Source organism: Dipodomys merriami, unplaced genomic scaffold (genome assembly GCF_024711535.1).
Source record: "Dipodomys merriami isolate MVZ:Mamm:240054 unplaced genomic scaffold, mDipMer1.0.p SCAF_604, whole genome shotgun sequence".
Taxonomy (NCBI): Eukaryota; Metazoa; Chordata; class Mammalia; order Rodentia; family Heteromyidae; genus Dipodomys; species Dipodomys merriami.
The window spans coordinates 74,668-94,844 of record NW_027206185.1 but is presented as its reverse complement, the minus strand read 5'-3'; positions in this window follow the sequence as shown (position 1 = coordinate 94,844).

Genomic DNA, 20,177 nt, shown 5'->3' with positions numbered 1-20,177 from the left:
GAGACCTACAGCTATGTCCCTGGGTGTGAGAGTTCCATCAGTCAGGAGCAGGCAGAAAGTGCTAGAAGCCTAGTCAAAAGCAGTGTCGGCTTTCCATTAACCTCAGAGGAGTGTCGCTGTACATTTCTGGCCATAAGATGACTGTAATTTCTTCCTTTCTTCAGGGTGAAAAGTTGAGAACTTTAAAGGTTATATATAAATATAAATCCTAGAGACTTAAATTGAGGTAGTTACAGTTGGCTTTCATATTTCAAAATCAAATCTCAGCTTTAGCCCAGATTCACAAAGTAGAAATGTCAGACTTTTATTGTGGTCTTATATTAAATCTGCAACTTTCACTTACAGAGAGAAAGAAAAAAAATTCCACTTTTATATCTCACCTCCTGAATAGAATATAAAATCTTTGGTCCATCTCTCAGTCTGGTTTGTATGTAAATTTTACAGTTACAGATGTTCAGAATGGGAGAAGCCCCAGAAGTGGTTAGTGTAGCCCTTGTTTTCTTCCAGCCCTGGTCAGAACTTGTCTGAATGGATGCTCCTAGAGGGCAGGTTCTAGCCCCGCCTCTGCTACTTACCTCCTGGAATGGGGATCTGATGACCTTCTGAGACAGAGCATCTATCACTGGTCCAATTAGAAAATTCTTCCTTTTATCAGCTAAACTAGACATCCTTGCAAATTCCAACCACATACAAACCGAACAATATGAAAAGATTACAAGTGAATTATTTGCTTCAAAATGACATCCCCAGTATTTGTGACTTCTTCCTAAAGGAATATACTCATGAAACTGGACACTTGTTCTAGACTAATAACATTGACAATTTTTTAAATTTACATTTTGGGCTGGGAAGGTGGCTCAGTGGTAGAGTGCTTACCTTGCATGCATGAGACCCTGGGTTTGATTCCTCAGCACCACATAAACATAAAAAACCAGAAGTAGTACTGTGGTTCAAGTGATAGAGCACTAGCCTTGAGCTGAAGAGCTGAGGGACAGCGCCCAGGCCCAGAGTTCAATTGACAATTGACAAAAAACAAAACAAAAAAAACACAACCAAAAAAAAATTACATTTTGCTTAAAAGAGTACATCAGCCATCTTGCTTAGTTATCATCTTTATTCAGGGATGTGGAGTCATTTACAAATGAAGAAACAAACAGAGTAGTAAAGGACTGTGTCCAATCCTGTCACTTAATGACCAGATGGATCCTTGAACTCAGACTTCTGATGTCACATTTGATACTGTCACCACTGAACTCTTTGCTTACTCAGCATTCTCTGTGGATATTTTTTTCTAGGTTTATAGAATGAAGACCATCCCCACTTTTACCCCTCTCCCCCCAAAAAGAAACACTCCTAATGAAACAAAACCAAGCCAAACATTGCAGCCAAATAAAAAACAGTTACTACAAGGCACTGCAATAAGGACTTGAAAGGAAAAAGAAAGAGCAAACACCTGGGAGAATTGGGGAAGGCTACACAGGAGAATTCTAAATTCTACTTTGCAAGTAGAGATGTTTGCAAAGATCATATTCTATACAAAAAAGTTATAAACTAAGACAAGTGCAGGGGACAATATCTTATGGGAGTAAGAAAGAAGTGGCTGATGTAGTTGAAGCATAGCCAATTAGGTGTATGAAAGAGGTGAGCCTCGAAAAGAGGAAGCAGCAGTACTAAGGACCCTGAAAGCCACAATAAACTGGGCAGCATCATGTAGTATGAAGAGTGTAGAAGGAAGAAAAGGCAACACGTAAGTACCAACAGCATCTGATTTGTTTTATTAATGTCATTCTTTTTTTTGTTGGTCATGGGGCTTGAACTCTGGGCCTGGTTGCTGTCCCTCAGCTCTTCAGCTCAAGGAAAGTTATTAATGTCATTCTCAACATCATTTGTGTAGAATAAATGATAGAATTAGAGGTTGCAAAGGGATGTAAATATATGAGGGATGTTGGAAAGGTGAGAAAAAAACACAGGAGAGTACTATTCAGCCATGGAAGGGAATGAAATAGTCAAATATAATTTATAAATTAGACACCAAAGGACAAATATCGAATGTATATACTAATAGGAGGTATGTAGAATTGATACATTCAGAAAGAAAGTAAATTCAAACAGGAAGTATAAGTTTCCAGGGAGTAAGGAGAGTGGAAAGAGGGAGATACTGAGTGGGTAGAACCTGTAATAAGGATTATGAGTGGGTTTGGGTATAAAGCATAATTGTGGGTAGACCTGCAGCCAGGAGTAAAAATAGATGCAGTGATTTTTATCATAAGTTTTCCCACACCGTTAACAAAAGAATACATTAATTTGGTTTTTAAAAATTAGTGCAATTATTATGTGGGGACTCATTAATATATAACCTTCTGGTTTAAGGTCTCCATTAAAAATAAACTTAATAAAATGGAACATTAAAAGCATATCACAATTATAAAAGGATAACTTCCTTTGAACAAGAGCCTGAATTAGGACGTTAGGAAAGGAAAGGAGAGAACTAAATTTAAAAGGCCTGTATGAAATAACATCTGTAGATTAGTGAGTTCAGAGAGCTGAGGGATCAAGAACAGTCCCCAAGCTCCAGACCTTGGAGAGTAGACACTTTAATGCATTACAATGCAGAAAAATAGAGATAGTCTTAAGGAAAAAAAAGAAAATGCTGAGTTCTGATTTGAGAACATTGGTTTGGAGATACCTTTGGAATATCCTGGCTGTTGCTGCCACAAAGCTATTTGTGTCTGTGCATTTTTAGTATTGAACTATGGTGTTATGTTGCAAGTGGTTGAGGTTGCATTGCTCAGTGCTGTGGGTAATTTGGGAAATAGATACATGAAGGTTTATTTTATGGGGGTTGGGGCAGGGAAGTGAGAGAGGAAGAGCATGAAACTCCTATCTAGTTATGTTTCTGAGAATGGGTTTGGATCACATTATTATAACCACATTTGGTGGTAACACAGAGGTGATCAATAGAAAATGATGTGGCACCAGGTTCTTCTGGAAGTTATGTGGTGCCTGTAGCTGCTTGGCAGAATCCTGTGGGGAGGTGGCCTTTACCTGTCAGTTTCAACAGGGATGGCCTTGGCTTCACAGCCATTGCACTAGAGAGAAGGTGTTCAAAAACCCAATGACTAGCCTGACACTCGTGGTTCATGCCTGTAATCCTAGCTACTCAGGAGGCTAAGCTCTGAAGATTGTAGTTCAAAGCCAGCCTAGGTAGGAAAGCCCATGAGACTTTCATATCTTATTAAGCACGTGCGCGCACGCACGCGCGCGCGCGCGCACACACACACACACAGAGGAAGTGGAGCTGTGGCTCAAGTGGTAGAGCACTAGCCTTGAGCACAAGAGCCCTGAATTCAAGCCCAGAACCAGCTTTTAAAAAATCTAATGACTACAAGCCATTGACCATTTCAATCTCTCATGAGACAACTAATGGATGTATTTGTAATAGAGCTCCTGGAGATTCCCAAGCCACTATCAGGCCTACATTGCAACTGCTTTCTCAGCGCTGCCCTTCCTCCTTTACTCCCATCCCACTGGATGGATCCAAAGTAGCCTCTGATCAGCACCCTGCACTCCAGACTCCAGTCTTCATCTGTAATATCCCATTACAGTGAACCAAGCTTCTTCAAATTTGCCTGCTTGTAATACTTGCTAGAATCCCAAACTATGCTGACTAGATCTTTAAAGACAGACTAAACCACAAACTTCTCCATTTTTTCCACATATACTGGGGAGTAGCTAATGGCTATTTTTGGTTTTACAAGATAGAGTGGAAACAGATTTCAATTAATCCAGTTGGACAAGTAACAAAAAGACATTCATGTGTTCAGCAAATAACTCCATCCAACCTGCCCCAAAGACTCCCATAGCAGAAGCCATTAAGCCTTATGTGTTTTATTTTCTCTTTCCTGCAACCCTGAAGTGTTTGCTGACATTTGAAGTCTGGTAATAATCATTGTCCCCTAGCCATGTTTCTGAATCTTCAGCCAAATTCATGGCTGTCCCATTTTCTGGGTCAGATGTTCTAATCAACTAACCCTTTCTAAATTGCCTTGCTCCTGGATATAAAAGGGGAAGAAAAAAACAAATCTCTTCAAGCGTCAGGGTCACAAAACTGTTGGAAAATATTCCTGGTAGAAGACCTGGATGGTTACAGAAGAGAATATTTTAGAAAGAAAAAAATATGTATTTGTGGCTTTTCTGCAATAGTCTGAATCAAATGGACCAAGATTGGGGAAAATTGTTCATTCGAAATGCATTAAGAAACTCATTCTTTTGTTTTTCTTTGTTTTTTTTTTTTTTTTTTTGTCTTTGTAGGCATCCTACACAAAATTTGGTGGTCAGTAATAAGCAAAGGATAGCTTTCCTTCTACTTAATCTCAGAAACACACATTGCTTCACAAAGACAGAGGTGCATTTTATAGATGGAATTTCAAGTGAATAATTGTTTATAGTTATGTATGATTGACAGTGGCTAATGTTCATTGAGCACCTACTACATCCCAGCCACTGCGCAAAACATTTCTATGTGTAAATAGATTTTAATCTCCCTAGTCGGTCTGAGGCTCAGTCTGAGTCATTCTTACTATTGCAGTACAGCCTGACAGCCCTGCGGTCATGTGTTATTTTCCTTTTCAGGTAAGATAAAGGAGGCACAATTCACAGTTGTTGTATAATGCTGACAAGACTCAAATCAGACTGACTTGACAAAGTCCAGGGCTTTTCTTACATGACACTGTTCCTTCTAATCTGCCATCAGATATAAGAATTAATTGAAGCAGGTTAGTTAATATCAACTTGGTAACCTGGCCCAAAGATTGCATTACAATAAAACAAAAAAAACTATAAATTAAAAAACCATAAAACAAAACAGGCATATTAGCATGCAGGAGTCATTCTTAAGAGATGAGGCCTTCATTTGTACTGACTGATACAGTAACTGTTTATAATGTCAAGCCAAAGCCACCAACATACACCTGTATCAAAACATCACATTATAGTCCCTATGTATATACAATTTTCATTTTTCAATTATATTTCAAAACAGCTGAACAATAACATATATTCAGTATGTTTCAGAGAGTACGAAATATGTGCTAAGCAGGAGATATTCCAGTTAAATACAGCAACAAATGAATTCAGATATTCAGAATTCATCCATTTAGTTCACCTAGAGTAGGTTTTACTGTTATAGGATTTTATAATGTAGAGAAAGCAGCCTATTTTTACCAACAATTTTCTTTCTACTCAATTACACATTATTGCTCAACACCATTACTTTATAAAGTAGCCTGTCTTTCTTGGAAAAAATTATATTAAGTGAAGTAAGCCAGGCTCAAAGAAACATAGGTCCCATGGTTTCCCTTATTTGCAATAATGAGTAGATGTCTGGGTAAAGCAGAAAAGCTATGTACATATGACAAGATAAGATGATGTTAAGCAAAATGAACCCCAAGTGGTTTTTTCTTTCTTGCTATTGTTCCTAACGTATTTACAATGTACCATGTGATGTGTTCTGTTTCTTTGTATGTTCCTCCACCATGGTATAACCCCTATTTTCACTGTATTTGATGTGAGTGCCCTGCATCTTGTATATATACTTCTCTAGCTTGGGGAGGAGAAGGGAAAAAACAAAATGCTTAAATAAGGATACAGATTGACCCATTGTCACAATGAGATGTACAAGACACTATGTTGAAAAACGAACTTTACAATTTAGGTGGGGAGGGGGAGAGGGGGAAGGGAGGGAGTGTAGTTTTGGAGATGGGAGGGCAGGGAGGGTAGGGGAAAAACAAAGGAGGAGGTAACAATGCTTGATAGGAAATGTACTCATTATCTTAACTCATATAACTGTAACCCCTCTAACGTGAGAAATAATGCAACTTTTCTCAAAACCACTTTCATGGGGTAGACAGTCCTGGAAAAAGATTTTCAGAAGACAATGGGTTGTTGAAAATTAAGAGATGACCTGATTTTTGTGTTTCTTTCTCCCACTCATAGTCTTTTCAATTTGCTTAATAGTAAATAATTACAATTTCTGTAATGTGTATTGTTGCCAAGTATCAACAATAACATCTCCATCATAATTACATCTAGCAAATATCACTGGACACATTTTTCTTCATTTTAGAATTAAGAATTTAAGAAATTGTGATGTCCTTTATAATCATGTATAACCTAGCCAGCCAGAGTGCTAGCTAATGTATCCAGTTTGCAATTCTACCTTCTGACAAGTTTTATGAAAGAGAAGGGAATAAAACAAACTTGCATTGCATATGAGATGCTACTCCCTAAATGCCAGAAAAGGAAGCAAAATGAACAGCAGGGACATATGGCAGGAAGCTGACAGCAGAAAGAAACTTACTCTGCACGAACAACAAGGAACATCTTGAAACGCTCAAGACATATGTGTTTGAGGAAAAAGACTGGAGTGTTTCATAATAAAATCAGGACAAAGTGAACTGTGAGTGCTGAATAAAGTTTTAATTAAAAATGGGTTTTTAGTGTTCAATGTGAATATACAATATGTTTCACAGATGGAATTTATATTTAAGCTTTATCCAAACCAAAAAAAGAAAGCGAGGCAAAAAAATAAAAAAGCTTCTCAAAATGGCAATGAAGCTAAAAATGTATGTCAACAAATGTATGGTACAAACAAACAAGGAAGAACCATCCTTCCATCCACCATGTTCTTTGTGTCACCGCATGAGTAGATAGTGTGATCTACCTTTGGCGCAAACACACTACTCCCTGTTTAAACATGCACACATACCATGAGGAAATAATTTGAATGGCTAATTATCTTATGGTATATTGATGTGCAATTAAATATTAGCTACTCAGTAAGAAACATCTGCATATATTATTTTAGCAAATGGAAATATGTAGAAATGAATATGGACATCAAAATAGGGAGGTATACCATATAAAAAACAAACTTTGCAAGAATGTCTAGAATACTGCAGTAAAATATACAAATTATCCAGTAATATTTCAGCCTTTTTACTCTCACAGAACCCCTGTCTGAGTCTATCAATTTTTTAAATAAAATCATCAAATAATGTCCTTTGAAAGTTCAATTAAGGTTGAAATATGTACCTGGAAAAGCTGGTACAAAATAATGGTACTAAGTTTATAAAAAATACATATTGATTTTTGATGTCTAAGAAATGGTAGCCCTTGTCTGTGTAGCTTCTTTCTTAGTTCAAGGCAAGATGAAATTGTCTCTAAAGTTACTTGCTATATGCAAGCAGTGAATAACTTTTCTTCAATAAAAATCACAGGCATAGAGCAGATGACGTGACAGTAATGCTTTTTGTGAACACAGGCCAGTGGCTATATTTTCCCATTTTTCTCCTTTAAAAAAACCCCACACCATATAAACCAAACATAAAAAGCTATCTGAAGTCCTTTCCAATGCATTTAAACAGCATGGGTTTAAGCTAGAACAACTCTGGCAATGAGTTCAGTGTTTAAAAGTGTCTTGCTGCCAGAAAATAGTTTTATATTACCAAATATTTATGTTTTAGTGTTCAGCTGAGGTTTGAGTTTTCCTGTGAGTTCTTAAAGATGGATTAAAAGTCAATTCAGAAGCAGCATTTCTCGCAAGGTTTACTAAAGGTTCCATTTCATGTAGAAGTCATGTTTATTTGTTGTCAAAACCCTTTAATGTGTTCTCCTACATGAAAGTGAAGCCCCAGGCAAGAGATCAACTTGCTTTCCCAGGTGCATTTCATTGACCTTTGTTTGCATGCCATGCCACACTGTTCAATTATTCCATAAAAGTATTTTTCTTATTATCTACCTGTTCCAATCCACTCCATCCTTCAGGCTGTACATGGTCCCTATACTCTGTTCCTTTTCAGCTAAATGACTGTAGTTTTCCCACTCTTTGAGCTCAAACTACTCATTGAATCCTCAGCAAACTCCTTTGTGATCTCTTACTGTAGTTTCTGCAAGTGGTCATACCATCTGCTAAACTAGACATGAACAAGTCCTATAAGAACATTTAAGAGGTTGATGTTTTGTATGAAGCACAAATTCTCAGTAAATTCAGTGTGTTTTCAATAAACACACAAAGATGAAAAGTGGCTGGAAAAACAGACTACAGAATTCTTGCCATTACCCTTAATACAACCTTTGGTATATCAGGTACATCTGATTAATGACACTGAGAATGTGACATAAAAAAAGGACCTTGATAGCATTTAACACACATTTCAACCTCATTTGGAATCCAGTTTCACCATATGCCTTTATAGTGCTGCTACATTTCTTTTGTTTCCCAGAATGTATTTGTACACATCTGCTGCCTTACCTCTCCTCTTCTGATAAAACCATCCCTTAAGATGAAGGGCTGGTATTTTTTCTGGGATATATTTCTTCACTCATTAAAGAAGTTGTAGCTTCAGGCTGGGAAAGTGGCTCAGTGGTAGAGTGCTTGCCTTGCATACATGAGGCCCTGGGTTTGATTCCCCAGCACCACATAAGCAGAAAAAGCTGAAAGTGATGCTATGGCTCCAGTGGTAGAGCTCTAGCCTTGAGCTGAAGAGCTGAGGGACAGTGCCCAGGCTCAAAGTTCAGACCCACGACCAACCCAAAACAAAAACAAAAACAAAAACAAAACAGAACAAGAAATTGTAGCTTCATATTCACCCACCTATCTCCTTCATGTGTTTACTAATTTATATATAATATTCTAACTTCATAAAAAGTTGACTTTCCTTCTTTTTTATATTTGCCAAGTGCTAGTTATACTACTACTTCAAGAAGGCACTCAACATTGCTTAATGAATGCATAAGTAAATGAATGGCCTTGCTAACTGCTTAAAGGGAAAACTTAGGGTTTAAAGGATAGCAATTGAATTACCTGATAGGTAAACAGTTTTCATGGAAATCAAAGGCCAACCATTTCCCTCTTTAGGGTTGAAGGCATTTTGATATTTTTAATTTTCTTTCTGTGTGTGTGTGTGTGTGTGTGTGTGTGTGTGTGTGTGTGTGTGTGTGTGTGTGTGTGTGTGTGTGTGTGTGTGTGTGTGAATATTAGGGCTTAACCTGAGGGCCTACATGCTGTTCCTTAGCTGTCTTTGTTTTTTAATAAGTTTTTATTGTGAGAATACCGTACAGAGGAGTTAGTTACTGTACAAAGGGTACAGTTACATGAGCAAGGTAATGAGTACATTTTTTTTTTCAGATAAGGGGTAGGTTTATTCAGTAGACCTCCTGGGACCAGGCAAGGTTGGCACTCCATGTGGCTGGGAAAGAGAGAGAGAAAAGAGAGAGAAAAGAGCTAGAAAAGAGCAGAGAGAGCAGAGAGAGCAAGAAAAGAACAGAGGGAGAGCGAGAGAGAGAGGTACAGAGAGGGACATAGGTAGCAGAGAGAGCTAGAATAGAACAGAGAGATGAGTACATTTCTTATCAAGCATTATTGTCTCCTCCTTTGTTTTCCCCCTACCGTCCCTTCCCTCCCATCTCTACAATTCGCTTAGCTTTCTCACTGAAGTCTGGGGACTTTACCACTTGAGCCATAGCTTTACTCTGGCTTTTTGGTGATTAAGTGGAGATAAGATTCTCAGGACTCTTGCCTCTGTTAGCTTCAAACTGTGGTTGTCAGACTTCTGAATAGCTATGATTACAAGTGTGAGCCACCAGTACCTAGGGCCAATTTCTTTAATAAATGAATAATTTGAAAGAAGAATCCATTCAGATACTGATTTGGGTTAAGACATCTTAAAAGATGGAGGAATTAAAATGAAAAGTCCCACAAACTTCTTACTACGGGAAGAGGCCATAATAGGTATTAGGCTCATGGTTTTCAAACCTGGGCAAACATTACAATCATTTAGAGAGATTCTTAAGGTACAGATCTTAGATTTACTGTTTCCAGGTCTCCAGAGGTTCAGATTTTTCACACTTTCTGAATGATTCTGATCAGCTGTGATCTGAAACCACTGACTTTGAAGACAAATAGTGCACACCTTCCCGGCTTTAAACCCAGATGTTTATAGTCATTCACTATTCAGTACTGAGGTGAATATTAATTATGTCTGTTATTACAGCTCTGAATCACATCCTGAGGAAAAGTGATTTCCAAATCATAATTTCCTATTGGAAATTACAGCATGACGCTGTAAAGTCACATTTATTCTTCACGAGTAAAACTATCTAGGAGAAGTACTATGAGTTACAAAATTATTGGTTTACCACCTCTCTGTTCAACATAGTAGAGATGGATTTATAAGAAAGTGAATGGATCATCATGAACAGAAGGTGAGCAAATATTTGGAGCTACTCACAAGCATATAAAAATGTTCTGAATAATAGAAACAAGCCTTCTCATTAAAGAAATGGATAAATCATTAAGAGTCAAATGTCATCTCTTAAAATCCAGTATTAAATTCAATACCTAAGGAAAATTGAATAATAGTCAAAGGAAGGCCTATAGGGTATATGTGAGAAAAATAAGAACATTTGAACTTAACTCCTACTTCAGTCTCTGATACCCCTGCCATTGGACTTACAGGAGACACATAACCCAACCTTGAAATTTCTCATTTGTAGGAAACGTAAAATATAATATTTCCCCTACTTATTTCACAATGCAATGAAATATGTAAAACTGCCTGAAAACTGTTGACTATATAAACTCCATGCAATTATATAAAAGTTGAACACAAGTAGCCTCTCTAAGGCTTGAAGTCAAATAAAATGTTCCATTTCTTCCATGCCCCCAACATCCACACTTGAAAATACTTCCAAACTCTCTTCTTTCCTTTGGCAAAAAAAAAAAAATTCCCTGTGAGTTTCCAATGGAACTGAACTGATTTTGACTACTTTTATTAAAGATTATCAACAATAAAAAACCTCTCCAGAAAGACTTGGAAAAAATTATATTAAGTGAAGTAAGCCAAGCCCAAAGAAACATAGGTCCCATGGTTTCCCTTATTTGCAATATCTAGTATATGTATGAGTCAAGCAGAAAAGGTCAGATAAGGTGATGTTAGGAAAATGAACACTAAGATATGTATTTTTTCATGCATTTGTTTCTAACGCATACGATTATTTCTTTGTTGCTTTGTATGTCTCTCCCCCACAGTATAACCCCTGCTTTCACTGTATTTGATGTAGGTATAATTTGTGGATGGGAAGGGGAAAAATAAGTCGTTTAAATAAGGAAACAGGTGGACCCGTTGCAACAATGAGAAGTACAAGCTGTCATGTGGAAAACAAACTTTACAACTTTGGCGCGGGGGCGGGGAGGATTGGGTGGGTGGGGGGCGGGGGGAGGCTGAGAAGGGATGGGAAGGGGAAACAAAGGAGGAGGCTACAATGCTTGATAAGAAATGTACTCATTATCTTGCCCATGTAATTGTAACCCCTCTGTACAGTATTTTCACAATAAAAATAAAAATTTTAAAAAAACCTCTCCAGATTATTCCACATCTATGCCAAATCACGTTCTCTATGTATCACAGTTGTAGGAATGTACCTCATGTGATTCAACGCAGGCCATAAAGAAGAACGCAAGAGCAAGATGAGGACTGTCCATTAGGGAAATGCTCATGTCGAGTAGAGTGGTAGGTTCCTCTTTAAGGTAACTTCCCATTTAATGGAAGAATGTATTAAAATAGAAAGAAGAAAGCCATAGTCAACCATTACTTCAAAACACTATTTTAGATGAGCTTAATAGCTATGTAGGAGCAACAAGGACCCCCCACTTCTCAGAGCTCTTTCCATGTGCTGAGCATTAAAAAAGAACAATTAGCCATCACTCATGAATCTTCAGAATAACCTCATGGTATTGATAATATATTCATTTTACAGATACGCAAATTGAGATTCAAAGAGTTATTCAGTCTATTTAAGTTCACATAACCAAGTGGTTCCATGAGGATTTGAATATAACAGTATGATTCCACAAGCTATGTGTATTACCAATAGGCTGCTTCTCTGGGCAGTGGTAATTCATATGTAGTAAGATATAATAGCTCAAATATAATGCTTATAGGTATGTACACACACACTCAGACACACCACTTCACTTCCTCTGAGTTGTGGAAACATTCATCTAGAGATGATCTTGGATCACTTCAGCTTAACCAGGGTAATTAAGTCTAACTTCTTTCTCCAACACTTTCCAAATGAGGGATATCATTAATTTTATAAAATGTAATTGTGCTAAACAAAAGACAAAATGAACTTCTTAGAGTTCAAACTGGTCTTAACAGAACATACCTTCAAATTTAGTTTAGCTTCAATTGTAAAAATCTACATAGAACCAATCTTTCTACTAAAATACAGTATATACAAGGTACACAAAATTAACGGAATGCTTATCAACAGAAATAATGGTGAGGTAGCTGTTAATGTCTGTGTAAATTTGGCATACAACAGTGAAAATTATTAACGGGAAAATAAGAACTTAATTTTATAAGCATCTACTTTTTCTCAGGTACAATACCAATCACTTTGCATCTTTTACCACAAATACTTTTTTTTTTTTTTTTTTGTCGGTCGTGGGGCCTGAATTCTGGGCCTGGACACTGACCCTCAGCTCTTCAGCTCAAGGCTAGCACTCTACCACTTGAGAGTCAGCTCCACTTCCGGCTTTTTCTGCTTATGTGGTGCTGAGGAATTGAACCCAGGGCCTCATGCATGCAAGGCAAGCGCTCTACCACTGAGCCATCTTCCCAGCCCCACCACAAATACTCTTTACAGCAACTATCCTAGGCAGATATTATTCCATTTTATAGATAATGGAATGGAGTTTCAAGATCTCCAGGTATCATCATAGTACAGATTCAAGCCCCACTACATACTGCTCCATTGTATTATACAATCTACATAAATTAACAAGTAAATTTAAATGATCATACCAAAAAAACTGAAAAATTTTGGCTCACCTCTTAAAGATTTTTCTACATTTATTTACATAGCTCATCATATCCATCTTCTCAAACTAAGCTCTTTCAAAGTATTAGCTCTACTAAAGAAATCCTCAACCTCTCTAGCTATAAAATAAATGCAAATCATTTTGCATTGAGATTCCACCTTACCCAGAAGGGAACACTACTGCATTGTTGGTGGGAGTGTAAACTTGTTCAGCCACTTTGGAAAGCAGTATGGAAGTTCCTCAAAAGACTCCACATAGAGCTCCACTATGACCCAGCAATCCCACTTTTGGGCATTCACCCAAATGATCACAAACAAGACCACACTAACGCTACCAGCACAATGATGTTTATTACAGTATTATTTACCATAGCTAAGATATGGAACCAACCCAGACAACTCTCAGTAGATGAATGGGTCAAGAAAATGTGATATATTCTTTCTGCCTCTATCAGAAAGAATGACAGCCTCATTTGTTAGGAACTGAGAAGATTTGGAAAAACAATTATATTAAGTGAAATAAGCCAGGCCCAAAGAAATATAGGTCCCATGGTTTCCCTTATTTGCAATAATGAGTTTATGTCTGGGACAAGCAGAAAAGGCCAAAAGCTATGTACATATGACCAGATAAGATGATGTTAAGTGAAATGAACCCCAAGATAGGGACACAAGTGGTTTTTTTCTTTCTTGTTATTGTTCCTAACGTATTTATAATGTACCATGTGATTTTTTTTTGTTTCTTTGTTCCTCCCCCACAATATAACCTGTTTTCACTGTATTTGATGTTGGTGCCCTGCATCTTGTATATACACTTCTCTAATTTGGGGAGGGGAAAGGAAAAAACAAATGCTTAAATAGGGACACAGGTTGACCCATTGTAACAGTGAGATGCACAATGCTGAAAAACAAACTTTACAATTGGGCGGGGGTGGGGGGAATGTAGTTGTGGAGGTGGGAGGGAAGGGATGGAAGGGGAAAACCAAAGGAGGAGATAACAATGCTTGATAGGAAATGTACTCATTACCTTGCTCATGTAACTGTAACCCCTCTGTACAGTATTTTTTACAATAAAAAAGTATAAAAATAACTTGGAATTTTAATCATAACTAAACTCTATTGAGAATCAAACCTTATACTAGGGGCTGCATGTATATTGACTCATTACTTACAACCCTGTGAAAATACCTTCTCCTTTCCAGGTCAGAAGACATGTTCATGAAGGCTAACACACACACAGAAGTGATGAATTTAGACCAGGAAATGCAGGTCTATTCAAAGCTAGAAGCAACAATATTACTATAAGGCCAGATGGAACACTTTTTAGACTACAGTTTCCATATCCCAAATCATCTATGAAGGCAGGTTTTAAGTGTAATTGTGCCTAATATATGTTAGAGACCATCCACATATATTTTTCATTTTATCCTAAAACTTTTCTATAAAATGAGGGGAAATGATATATATGAAAGTCATCTACAAATACAGCAAAATTCACTTGTCTTTTTAAAAACAACTTTACTGAGATATAATTGAAATATATAATTGCATATATTTGACTCACAACTTGATGTTCTTTTATATAGGCACACACTGTACAAAATGATCCTGTCAATCAAGCTAACAATCGTCAATTGGAGTTAACATTTGGGTGTGTTGAGAAGATTTAAGATTTACCCTCTCAGCAAATATAAAGTACAATATAGTTCATTAATGATCAATATTTGATTTCTAGGTATTTTTCATTACATAGGTAAAAGGGCACTATTTGACCAATCTGAGCTCATTTCCTTCTCCCTCTATTCCCTGGCAACCACCACCCTACTCTCTTCTGTGAATCTGACCACTATGGATTCTCATGTGAGATCATAAAGCATTTTTCTAAGTCTTGCTGTTTTTAACATAATGTCCTCCAGCTCCATTGATGTGATCACAAATGTGATCACAAATACTGAGTAGTATGTTATTGTACAGATATACCACATTTCCCTTATCCCAGCAGTCAGTTTTATCTTTAGTACTGTGAATATTGCTACAATGAACCCAGGAGTGTAGGTATCTTTTTGTGATCCTGATTTCAAATTCTTTGGATATATATCCCAAGGTAGGAACATGAGAACAGATGGTAATTCTATTTTTAATTTTTTTTAGAAACTTTCAAACTGATTCATTTCCCTTATCCTGGCTGTCAGTTTATCTTTAATACTGTGAATTTTGCTACAATGAACCTAGGAGTGCAGGTATTTTTTTGGTCGTTCATGGGGCTTGAACTCTGGGCCTGGGCACTGTCCCTCAGCTCTTCAGCTCAAGGCTAGCACTCTACCACTTGAGCCACAGTACCACTTCCAGCTTTTTCTGCTTATGTGGTGCTGAGGAATTGAACCCAGGACCTCATGCATGTGAGGCACCACTGAGCCCCTTCCCAGACCCTGCAGGTATCTTTTTGCAATCCTAATTTCAAATTCTTTGGATATATATCCCAAGGTAAGAGCACGAGAACACGCGGTAATTCTATTTTTTTTTTTTTTTAGAAACTTTTAAACTGATTTACGTAGTATATAAAGGCTACTTTTTCTCATGCTGTTTCCTCAGGGGTTTTGGTGGTTGTTGTTATTCTAGTACTGGGCATTGTTCCTGAGTGTTCCAATTAGAAATAAGTGTCTCACAAACTCTTCTGCAATGGGCTGGCTTTGAACACTGATCCTGAGATCTCAGGCTCCTGAATAACCTGGTTCATTATTTTTGATATTAGCCATGCTAAAATGTGTGAAGTGATATTTTTAGTTTGCATTAAAAATGCAAAAGATGTTGAGCATCTTTTCATATCTTTACTGGTTACTTGATTTCTTTTGAGGAGTGTATATTCCATGTTCTTTGCCAGAGTTCCTTTTATATTGAGGGTACTAACCATTATGGAAATAGTTGGCAAATATTTTCTTCTCAATATGATTCCCAGTGGAGGAAGTGGGCCTCTTGCCTTGTTTTACATCTTAGAGGAAATGTTTTCCATATTTTCCCATTGATGATGCAATAGTTTGTGTCTTGTTTCCCCACAAAATCTGTATACATATAGTTCAAGGATTCTCAGATCTATTGAAAAGAGGTGGGCCTAGCAGGAGATTTGGTGTCCTTTTAGGGGTGTGCCTTTGAATTGCATTGTTTTTACATATCATACTCATGAGCTAGACAGTTTTTCTCTACCACCACAAAAAAATAAAAAATAAAAACGAGCCAATCAATCATGCTTGTAGAGTCCAAATATTTTGAGAGAGTAACGTAAGCAGTCAGCACAGATGTTTGCTGTGAGGCTTTCAGGCTTGACCTTCGCTGTGTTGAATAGCTTCTGTATATACTTTATATATATATTTTATCATGAAAGGTTAATATTGACAAATGAGTTTTTTACATCTATTGAGATCCTATGGTTTTGTATTTCGTTTTGTATTTCATCCTTTAACTATGGTATCACATTGATTTTTGTATATTAAACTATCACAGACTGAATCCCAGGGATAAATATTACTTGGCTGTGGTGTATAATCCTTTAAAGTGCTGTTGAAGTCACTCGATAACATATTGTCCCAAGAATTTCTGTATTTTTCCTCATTAGAAATTTGAATAAAATTTTCATGTACTCTTTGAATGTGGAATCAGGATGATGCTAGTTTTATAAAATGATTTTGAGAGTCTTCCTTTTCTAAGTTTGAGAAGAGTTGGTATTATTTATTCTTTGGCTATTTGGTATCGTTTACCCATGAAGCCATCAGACCACACCTTTATTTCCTTATGTACGGATCCAGTTCTGATTCAGTGACTATATATTTGTGCATGGTGTACATAGCCATGAGAGTTGGTCACAGGCATACAAACTGCATAAAACTAGGACAAGTGATGGGGTCAGGGCAACCAGTTGCAGGCATCCATGTAGAGACTACACTGAAAACCAGTATCAGGGTGTTCACAATGGAACTAGAAGGAAGCAGGAAGCCTAGACGGGGGTCCATGAAGGTGTTAACACAGTCCCATGGGGAGTCATAACAGCCAGGGTGGTGACTTTGAGGCTCTGTTCATCAACTAAATGGATAAACAGTAAGTGGTACAGTTGTACAACAGATTATTATTAAAAAGTAATAAATTATTGAACCATAGAAGATGGACCTTGAAAACATTATGCTAAATAAAATAGGTCACATAGTGAGTAATTTCAATTATTTGGAATTCCAGAATAGGCAGAGACTAAGTTGATAAGTGCTTTCCAGAAACACTCATTTGTGGGGTCCATGATATGTTTTGATGTGATGGATATACTAAAAGAATTAACTCTATACTTTTAAGGGGTCTCAATAATGAGATATAATGAGAACTATTTGTTCCTGATTTTTTTCATTGAGTTTAATGTTTGAAGTCAGATTAATGACTTCCTGATCATCTACTCTAATCAACTATTATAAAAATACTGGAATGTAAAAAAAAGATCATTTATATGTGAGAAAACCAAGTTCCAAGAAAAATCAATGATAAGGTTATGTAAACAGACACAAATAAGACCTTCAGTATAACGGCATATATTTATTGCTTTGTTGAATTTAACAGTATTTTGCCTAAATTTTATGATTTTAGAAAAGAAAATACATGAAAAGCCTACCCAATTTTCATATTTAGTCCAATACTATTACCAGATTGATAGGGAATGCAGCATAAGGATGAGGAGATAAACATCTTTTCCCTTCTGTTTCCATCTTAAATTTTTACTTTTTTCAAGACAATACAAGCATAACTACTCACAGCAATGGCAAAACCTGACCTTCCCCTGTGGAATGAAAAATAATCAGACATTTATCCAAGATGCTACATGTCTGTGAATTTTTGCCCTTCTGCACAGAGATGCTAACGGATCTTCAGGATATACGTTCCTCAAGTTTTGAGTGCTACCTTTTGAGCTCTTGCCATAGCTCATGGAGACATAGGAGCAATGGAGAGTTTCTGTGGTAGGACATATTATTTGTTCTTTGCACCTAACAGCAAATTCTAAATGCAAAAAACTTTTTAACCACAGCAAAACATACTGATGTCCCTTAATGTGTCTACTCAATGTTGACCTTCAAAAGCTTATGGTACAAAACATTAGCACATACCTACATCAGAGGTTAACTCAGTACTCATGGGGTATTGCTTTTGTCAGTCGGTGTTTTGGGGGGAACTAGAGCAACCAGGAGTGGAGGCTACAATTACAAATACTGTTACATGGTCTATGTAGGTTAGAAAATTCTGGGTTATTGCAATAAATATTTAAGATTAGTGCCAGACTACTAAATAGTAGCAAATGTTTATACCATGATTTATTTTTCCCTTTTTCTTCATTGTTGTTTAGGTGGGGCTAGGGTCTACACGTTGGGGTCTTAATGCTTGCCAGGTAGATGCTCTTAATGCTGAGCCATACATGCAGCCCTGGGTTTTGTAGTTTTTTTTGGCTATTTTTGGGATGACATTTTGCTTCTTGCAAAGGTTTATGGTTAGGCTTCCTAGCTCACTTTCAGAAGGGATGTTTCTTGACCTTTTGGCCTGGGCTGGCCTGGCAGAAATCTCAAGACTCACAAGTAGCTACTAAGTGAATCACCAGTCACTACAGTACTGTGATTTCCTACAGCTTCTTGCATAAGCTAGTCCGATGACTATGGGGACCCTATGTCCTAATTTGCTGGACAATGCTAGCTTATAAGCATTGCTCCAACATTAATAGTATACCTCCTTTCCTTACTTATATGACCAATAAAAAATAATTACATCTAGTTGAGCACCAGTGGGCTCATGCTTATAATCCTAGCCACTAAAGGAGGCTGAGATCCAGAAGAACTCAGTTTTAAGTCAGTCTGGTAGAAAAGTCTAAGACTCCATCTCCAAAGTAGCCAGTAAAAAATATGGCTGGAGGCATGGCTTAAGTGGTAGATCAACAGCTGAATGGCTAACTGAACATAAGGCCCTGAGTTCAAACTCTGGTATCATCAAATAAAAGTGACATTTATATTCCTACAACAATCATATCACTGTGGTTCTGGTTCATAGAACTCAATTTGTTTTACTTCATTTTCTTCATTTGATATCTGGGAAAAGTAAAGACCATGAAGTTCAAGAGACTAATCATGAATTTCAAGAGACTAAATTAAAAGTAAAGCCTATGACTCCTAGAGCTTCTATCTCTGATATCATTTTTTGATCTAACAATATATATGCATATATTTTCTTCTCAATTTTTTTCTCAACATAAAAGCCAACTAGTGTCACATTCCAATTTCATTGCAATAAAGTGTAAGTAATGCTCTTTTGTTTTTTGAAATCATAACTGTGGAATAATGGAGTCAATGAGAAAACATTTTAAAGAGAACTCTAAGCTTGAGATTCCCTTTTCATAAATTCATTAGAGTTTCTGATACTTTCCATGTGTCTCTTGCTTAAAAGGTGTTTGTTGGGGTCAAGGATGAGTACCTAATTTTTTAACCAGCCAAAAGATTTTTGAGTGCCTCTTAAAAAGCACCTTGCTATGTTATTTTATTCTTTGTGGTTCCAAAGGTCCTCTTTAAAAAATGTTGTTGGGTTTTGATTATTATTCTTTAGGGGCTAGTATTGGTATTTGAACTTGGGTCAAGGTATTTTCAGGCTAGGTATAGTCCACTTGAGATAAATTTCCAGTAGTTTTTGCTCTCTCTCTCTCTCTCTTCTGTGTGTGTGTGTGTGTGTGTGTGTGTGTGTGTGTGTGTGTGTGTGTGTGTGTGTGTGTGTGTGTGTGTGTGTGTGTGTGTGTGTGTTCCACTTGAGATAAATTTCCAGTAGTTTTTGCTGTGTGTATGTGTGTGTGTATGTGTGTGTGTGTGTGTGTGTGTGTGTGTGTGTGTGTGTGTGTGTGTTTGGAAGGTAAGTCTTGGACTACATTTTCCCTGGCTGGCCTCAAACTGTGCTTCTTCCATCTCTACCTCCTGAACAGGTAGAATTATGGTCAAGTTCCATCATGCTCTACTTTGTTTTTGAGACTGTCTTTCATTAGCTTTGCCTGGGTGACCTCAAACAATGATCCTACAGGTAAGCAAGCACCAGCAAATCCTTCCAAGTGTCCTTTAAAGTGAGAGTGCTATTGGCTTGGGGCATAACTATGAAAATGCCAATGAGGGAAAATTTCAATAAAATTCTTCATTCTTTTTGAGTTTCTGCTCACTTACTAGCAAGGATTAGTTTCCAATTTTGTTTGCATGAAAATCTATGAAGAAGAATTATTTATTCATATTTTGGATCATATATGGCCA